The sequence below is a fragment of the Colobus angolensis genome, unplaced genomic scaffold (genome assembly GCF_000951035.1).
Source record: "Colobus angolensis palliatus isolate OR3802 unplaced genomic scaffold, Cang.pa_1.0 Scaffold165, whole genome shotgun sequence".
NCBI lineage: Eukaryota > Metazoa > Chordata > Mammalia > Primates > Cercopithecidae > Colobus > Colobus angolensis.
In genome coordinates this window covers 206,307-214,168 of record NW_012114766.1, presented here as the reverse complement: position 1 = coordinate 214,168, position 7,862 = coordinate 206,307, and the positions used below count along the sequence as shown (strand labels likewise).

The window sequence follows — 7,862 nt, the reverse complement described above, 5'->3', positions numbered from 1 at the left end:
GGGGGTTAAATTTATAACACATGAACTTTGGGGACGTGTTCAAACCATAGCAAGGGCCCTGAGAAACATATTTCCACTGACTTCAAAATGGTTCATAAAAACGGAGTGCTGCGAGAGGAGCCGGGCGTTCCCAAGAATGGTTATGAAGAGGCCTCACTGTGCCAGGCACGGCCCTCAGGGCAGGCAGCTCTGTGTAGCCCCCCATGGCAGCAGCTGGTCAGGCTGCCCAAACTCACTGCTTTGGGATCACTTCAGCACCAGCAAGATTCACTTGAACTCAATTGTCTGCAGATTTTAAACTCGTTTCTATGTACCCAGTAGGCGGAGAAGCCTTCAGAGAAGGACCCCGACCTGGTGGCTGGTGCAGAGCAGTGACATTTGGCAGTTTGCTCGGCAAGCGAGTCATTGAGGCTGCCCTCATGCTGCTCAGTGGGCACACCAAGAGCAAGAGCTGGCCAGGGATGATGGATGCATCTAGGCCTTCTCAGCCTAAGGGCAAGTCCCATTTTTCCTTAATAGGTCTTTAGAAGTACCAGTCAGCAAATGTCATCCCCCTCTGCATTCACGTCACGCTGTGCAGAGAATGCTAAACAGGCAGATCTAAACATAGGAGTTAGGCTTCTTCTCCATGGAGATGTGGATCTGCACAGACAAAGTGTGCAAGTGGGATTTTCCTGCTATTTCAAGGACTGCTGCTGCACCCTGCCAGCTCTTCCTGCTCTCCCTGCCTCCAGGAAGGACTGTGTCTCTTTGAGTTAGTGATGTCATCAACATTTTAAAAAAGCATTTAGGAGCTGCTGGTTGTAAATGATTACTGAGAAATAGTATTTCCCTCACTTGTAGCCGTCTGCTTCTCTTTTTGGTTCTGGAACATTCTAGAACCTTGGGAGGTGGCTGGGGCTGAGTCTCAGCCAGCAGGGATGCCCAGTGTCGCTTGTCACCCCCCGAGCAACACAAGCCAGGCTGCGGTTATTCCGGGTCTGTGCGTCTGGGATCGTAGTTTTTACATCTGCCCCAGGCTCCTCCAGTCCCAGCCGTGGAAAGTCGCCCTCGGAGGGTGAGGCAGGCAGCGCGCCTCTGTGTGAGTGGCCTCACCCTTCACAGTGAGTCTGTGTCTACTGAATCCCAGACTCTTGGAGACTGAGGGTTACAGGAGGTCGTGTGTCTCACGTCGCCACTTCACGGTTGAGGACGCTACAACCTGCTTTGCTCAGTGGCTGCGCACGATGAGTAATGCCTGAAACAGGGAGAATGTCTTGGGTACATCTTGTGTAACGAGGAAAAAATGCAGCCATGTTGCAGTCCTGAGAAAATACTCTGTCAGTATCCTGCCATAAAATGACAGGTTAATTTTCAGTAGAAGATTCTCATAGTTCTGTGGTCTTCTAAATGTTAAACTCTTTAAGTATCTACATTGTCTAAGCGTCTAATGGAAATATTCTCAAAAAACATAAACCCTTCATTCTTTCTCAAATAGGTTACGTTAGTGATAAGATTCACTCTGTAGGTGACTTGACCTGTTGTTGTGAACAGCTGTTGCTCTGGACGACCCAGGACACGCCTGGGATTCACACTGAAATGGTCAGTCCATCAGCGGGGGCTGGACACAGCCATCATGCTGGGCAGCCGTGAGGTTAGAACAGAAGTGCGGGCTGTGGGGAGGCTGAGAATTGAGATGCGTGTGTGAGATGAGTCACGAGGGCTGAGCAGTGTGTGTGAGAGAAAGCACGCACAGCACTGCTAAACACAAGGGAGATTTCAGGGGAGTCACGGGTGGAGGGAGGACATCAGATCTACCCTGGAAGTTAAATGTGTTTCGAGTGCATTAAATACTGCAGGCCACGGACGCCTTGTCTCCATGTCTACTCTTTTATAAATGAAGTAAAGTTCTTGTGAAATACTTTTCTCACTCTAAAGCTCGCAATCGATCTAGCAAAAAGTATTTTAAATTCCATCCCAAACACGCCGGGGTGAAGAGGGAGCCCGTGCACCAGGTGCTACCAGCTTTGCCTGGCTCTCGCCTTCGCTCTCTTCGTTCCCCAGCTGCTGGGGATTTTCTGAACGATGGAGACGGGTTTGGGTTTGTCCTGCTGTGCTCTGCTCCCCAGCCCCGGATCCAAGGTCCTGCCTCTGTCCTGTCCCCTGAGCCACCTCAGGGGTGCAGGGTCCCCCACTGGTCAAGTGCCCGGCGCTGTGCTGCCATTTGCAAGTTCTTCCTGTGACTGAACTCCAAGTGGTGCTGGGACTACTGACTCCACCTACCGGACACCCCGTGTTCTTGCTTTTGGGGTTTCTGAAATAGCCCCAAGACTGTGAGCATCTTGATTTTGCTCCCATTGCTTCTCAGGATGCCCTGCTCCTGTGGTTTGCAGCCCTGGCCTTCTCTTCGAGGACGCCTCTGCTCCTCTGCCTCACACTCAGATTGGACCTTCTTCAGTGCAGCCAGTGGCCGAGGCTTCCTCCCTGGGGCTCAGTGGAGCAGGACAGACGCTGCATCCAAACTCTTCCATTGGGTTCCAGTCTATTCCAGTCATGCCCTTGAGCCTCTAAAGCTCATAGGTAAGTGAGGTAGCAGCTGACAGCACTTCCCACTCGATTTGGGTGGACTCCAGCCTCCCCGGCAACAATAAGAGACCAAAGGCATCGTCAAGGAAGCAGCTTGCTGAAACGCGGAGTGCCTGCCACTCTCAGGTCAGGTGGAACTGGCAGGCCAGCATGGATTGCTGAACACTTGGTTCTCAATGCTGGCCACAGCCATACCGTAAGGGGAACGAGAGGGTACTGTGTGCAGACACCTCTTGAACTCTGGAGTCTGCTCCCCTTCCTGCCTCAAGCCCCTCTCCCACGTGGTCCAGTCACCATTCTCCACAGAGACTACCCTAAAACCCAGCGACCCTCGTGTGCTTGCAGAATTTCACAACCCTTTCTCACAGCAGCACTCCTGCTTCATCAGAGGGAGGTTGTTAACAACCAAGTCATATTTGCTCGATTTGTGTTCAATGTATTTTATTTCTACCAATAAAACTTTAAAATATCCCCACACATGCATTACCTGTTAAAGAGTCTCTTCCAGGTACACCTCCCTTATACATCAGTTAACTTGATAATTTCTTCCCATTCTTATAAAATAAGTTTCCTTCCCGATCAGCTCTGTCCAGCAGCAACAATAGTCCACGTAGAGACATGCAACCTAAAAATCCATTAGTGGAAGCCCAAAGCTGATGAGGCTGGGAAAAAAATGACTGATTTGATTACAATTAGGACCTACAGGAGTGGAGCTCTGCCTATTTTAGAGGCAAAGGAAATGCCTGGGAGTCCAATGACCAACATTCTGTGTGAGGTTTCTAATCACAAGGACGATGGAGAAAATGCAGAATAAATGGTCAAGAATAGGGAGATAATAAATAGAATTATTTATGGGCTGAGGAGAATTACCAGGAGAAAGCCCAAGAAGCAAAGATGAACAGAGAACAAGCTGACTGTTCACTCGTTTGGAAAGGCCTAATCACCAAAGAAGGAGAGGAATTATGAGAAACAGTGACCGAGTGGGCAGGACTCATGGGGATCAGGAAAGGCGCATGGGGGGAAATGAGAGGCCTGAGCAGCTTCCCAATGAAGGTTTTTGAAGCACTGTTTAATTTTTTTCTCTCCCCCTCACCATCCCAAAATTTTAGTTGTGACTATTCCTGAGCACATGGCTTGTGACAAGCAGTATATAAAAACTAATGTCAGTTTAATTTTAAAACCCTAGAGATTTTCTGGAACTTAAATATCAAAGAGAAAATGTCCATATATGATGTTAGTTGAGCTTTGTCTCGCTGGTGATTTGTGCTGATTCAATTCCTTTTTCTTTCTTTCTTTTTTTTTTTTCTTAAGGGGTCAGTTTTAGAATTGGGAGACAGGTGCATAAGATATGACTATACAGCACAGGTTGGTTTTTTTAAATATAGAAATATCTGCCTTTAAATGAGAACTGAAAATGGAGCTTCTTGGAGGCCACCTACTGGTGGCAGTGATCTTACCGCTGCTCAAGCTTTCTTTGAACTCTGTTTTGAAACAGCCTCCATAATCAATGGTGTAAGATCTACTCTCTGGTGGCAAAACTTGATCGTTGAAGAGTGTGTTTTATTTTCTGAGGAGCTGAACGGTTCCCATCTGTGTATCCTGAATAAGGAGAGTGGTCGAGGGTGAGTGATGTCATTTGGGCTTAAAAATAAGTGGGCCTAAAAACTAATTGTTTTCATACATTGTTCAGATATTGACTCAAATAGCAATTTATTTTTTAAAAAATTACAGGTATCCAGAACTTGCAAAAGCTGTGTGTGGCGTAAAGGGAGACAAAGTGGTGAAGACCTGGTTTCCACCGAAGCTCTCACAGCCCTGCCTTTCACTGTGTGGCCAGGGGAAGGGTGCTCCGGGTTGGGGATGGGAACGGTGGGGCTGGGGATGCCACTGCACAAGGCCACTGGCCAAGAAGATGGTCATGTGGAGGACCGCAGGAGATGACATTGGAAAGTAGTAACAAGCCGTGTGGATGAGAACAGAGGAGTGGGTTTTAAGGGAAATGCCTTAAAATGCTGCTATGTAGTTTCAGTTCCATAGACAACAAGAAATGCAGGCGAGAGGGCAGCCCAGCGGGAAGGAAGGAAGAGGGTGGTGTTGAGCCAGGTGAGTGGGGAGCCGCCCAGGGCACCGTGCTGTGCTGTAGGCCAGACGTAGGGTGCTTCTGCCAAACCCTTCAGCTCCTGGTTTGGGGCCAAAGGTCCTTCCCGTGGGAGAGAAGGCAGGCCCGAGGCAGCGTTCCAAACCCTATCCAGACTGGTGGCTGAGTACAGAGCAAATGGAGCCCAGCACGAGACGGATACCTTCGCTGCCATGATCACGTCATAAACAGTGAGGCTTGGAGAGGACTTGAGAGCTCCTTCAGTGCCATCTTCCATCCACTGCGTGAACCAGGATAGAAAAAAAGGAATAAGAAGAGGTCGGTTAAGTTCTCTATTAAGTTGAGAAAATGGAGACTTCAGGTGATCATGTGAATAACTTGAATAATTTTTTTATTCAAGTTAAAAAAATTATTTAAAAAGTACATTCTTTCGGGAGGCTGAGGCAGGAGAATGGCATAAACCCGGGAGGCGGAGCTTGCAGTGAGCTGAGATCCGGCCTCTACACTCCAGCCTGGGTGACAGAGCGAGACTCCGTCTCAAAAAAATAAAATAAAATAAAATAAAATAAAAGTACATTCTTTTTATTAAAATTTTAGAAAGTACAGAGAAGGAAATTTTAATAACCTGCACCTATAACACTAAGATACATGTAACTTAGAAAAATGTGTAGTTAATGCCTTGATGGATTCTTTTCTATTTTTTTCTCTATGCAATAATTATGTCTATCCACAAAAAGCGTACACTCATGTATTTGCATGGCTAATATATTTTATGTAAAGCTCTATACATTTCTCAACATTTCACTTAATATTTCTTTATAAACATTTTTCCAGCAGACAAAAATTTGTCAAAACAGTGATTTTAATGATGATATAGCATTTCATTGCATTTATATATCATTTGTTATTTAACTACTTCATCATTTTGGATTCACATATTTTCAATAATTTCCATGATAATAATACTGTCATGCATATATTTGTACAAGAATATTTATATTTCTAATTATTTCCTTAGTCTAGTTTCCTAAAAACTAAAATTCCTACATCTAAAGGTCAGTGTGTATCACAGTTCTTGATTGACATACTGATTTCCATGAAGCTTTCATCAATTAACCCACGAATAGTGTTTGCAAGTACCCCTTGCCGCACACCTCCAGCAGTGTGGGCTCTTATTGGAGGCATCTTAGCTTCACTTCAGAATTGCAGCCCTGAGTTATTAAACACACCTCTACTACACCTGTGAAATTACCTACAAATTGTCTTGGTTTCTTTTCAGCTTTGATTTCTAGCATTGTATGACATTGAAGACAAATAATATCCATAAAGAAGGTTTTATGACCTCTTTCATTATCTATAACAATCAGAAAGGCAAATTCACAGCAGAATGCTGAGAAATCTTATCTGAAAATTAACTAAAACGCTGCCCTTGTCAACAGAATGACTTGGGCTTCATTTCATTGCACAATTTCCTGTGTGCTGTTTATTACAAGAAGAAAAAATTCCTGCCATACAAAATGCTTCATGCAGGTAGAACCAGGAATCTAAAGAAACCTGAGGAAGGTGCTAGAATCATCAGTACCATCTTTTTTTTTTTTGGAGACAGGGTCTTGCTCTTTGCCCAGGCTGGAGTGCAGTGGTACAACCTTGGCTTACTACAACCTCCACCTCCAGGGGCTCAAGCGATCCTCCCACCTCAGCCTCCTGAGTAACTGGGACCACAGGCACACGCCACTGTGCCCAGCCAATTTTTAAACGTTTTTGTAGAGACAAGGTCTCATTATGTTGCCCAGGTTGGTCTTGGACTCCTGGGCTCAGACAATCCTCCTGCCTTGGCCTCCCAAAATGCTGGGATTCCAGGCAGGAGCCACTGCACCTGGCCCCACCTTCTTTTTGCTCGAGGCTGAGCCCAGGAGAAGTTGAACTTATCAGGGAACCTAAAGACATGCCCTTCTTTGAAGGCAGAAGTCCTGTCCACATCAAATGCCCTCCCTCCATCCCTCCCAGCTCCTACCATCATCCTTCCTATTCTAGGCTCCAGGAGCGAAACACCGTCCCTGTGCCTGCTAACGTCAGTGCCACGGGCCCTCTTTGGTTCTCCTGCCCACCTTCTCTGACTCCCCCCAACACCCATGGGCCAGAGGCCTTTTTCCCTCTTGGCACTCCTTGGTGGTGTAGCAGGACGAGCCGTGGACAAAACCCCTCAGACGCTGGGTTAGGGAATGATTTGGTTTTATTCGGCCGGGAGCTTCAGCAGACTCATGTCGCAAGAACAGCACTCTCCGAAGACAGAGGTCCTGGCCTTTTTAAGGGTTTAGGACTCTAAGGGGTTCCATGTGGAAGGGTCGTGATAGATGGAGAGCATATGTGGTTAGAGTGGGGGTTAATCTTTTAACCTCAGGCCTGATCATCAGTGGCACCAGCTGGTCTTACCACTGACTTCGTTCCTGTTGTTTTTCAACTTTCACTTCCTCCTTCTCTTCAGACAGGAGATAGTAAGAGAAATGGCCTCTCTCCTCAGTGGCGCGATGCACTTCAGACATCTCGCCTGTTTTGTACTCTCCAAGATGGACTTCTCTACTCCCTCGCCTGGCACTGATGCCCAGAGGTCCCCTGGGCTTGGGTTCGCGGCCTTAGACCGTTCTCTATCCTTTGTAAGCACTAACTTCACTTTTGAATGTGGACGTTCTAAGTTGACTTTCTGCTCAGCCCTCTGTAAGAGTTTCTAACATCCCCATAGCAATTGGTGTAATTATTTTCACCCAGGGTGTTGGCCCTGGCTGCTTCGATTTTGAAGTAATCTTTCATTTTGCTGAGGAGAATTCATTAAAGTAAATGCCTATTTTCTCCTGTCATGTCACATTACAGTGTGGAGAGAACGGGGTGTAGGGGCAGTCAGACTGGCTCTGAGACCCATCGAGCAGCCATGCGTCTCCTGGACAGCTCGAGCACTGATCGAGGAGGAGATACTGAAAATAAGAAATAAGAATTGCCCTTATATACGTGTGTGTGAATATACACACATACATAATGTACACAGGTGTGTGTATGCGCACACGTGTGCATGTGAAGATGGATAGATGATAGATACATAGGTGATTTATGGATAGGTAAATGACAGATATTGGTAATTAATTGATAGATAATAGATAGGTTGATAGTATATAGATGATTCATAGATGGATGATAGATCATTGAT

At 46.4% G+C, this 7,862-nt stretch overlaps 1 long non-coding RNA gene across 1 annotated transcript; it reads left to right on the top strand.

The window, feature by feature from the left end:
* The first annotated feature begins 1,559 nt into the window (after nt 1-1,559).
* On the top strand, nt 1,560-5,521 carry LOC105508644. Its single transcript, XR_001001303.1, has 2 exons — nt 1,560-5,087; nt 5,239-5,521. It is a non-coding gene; the product is annotated as an uncharacterized LOC105508644 (long non-coding RNA).
* The last annotated feature ends 2,341 nt before the right edge of the window (nt 5,522-7,862 follow it).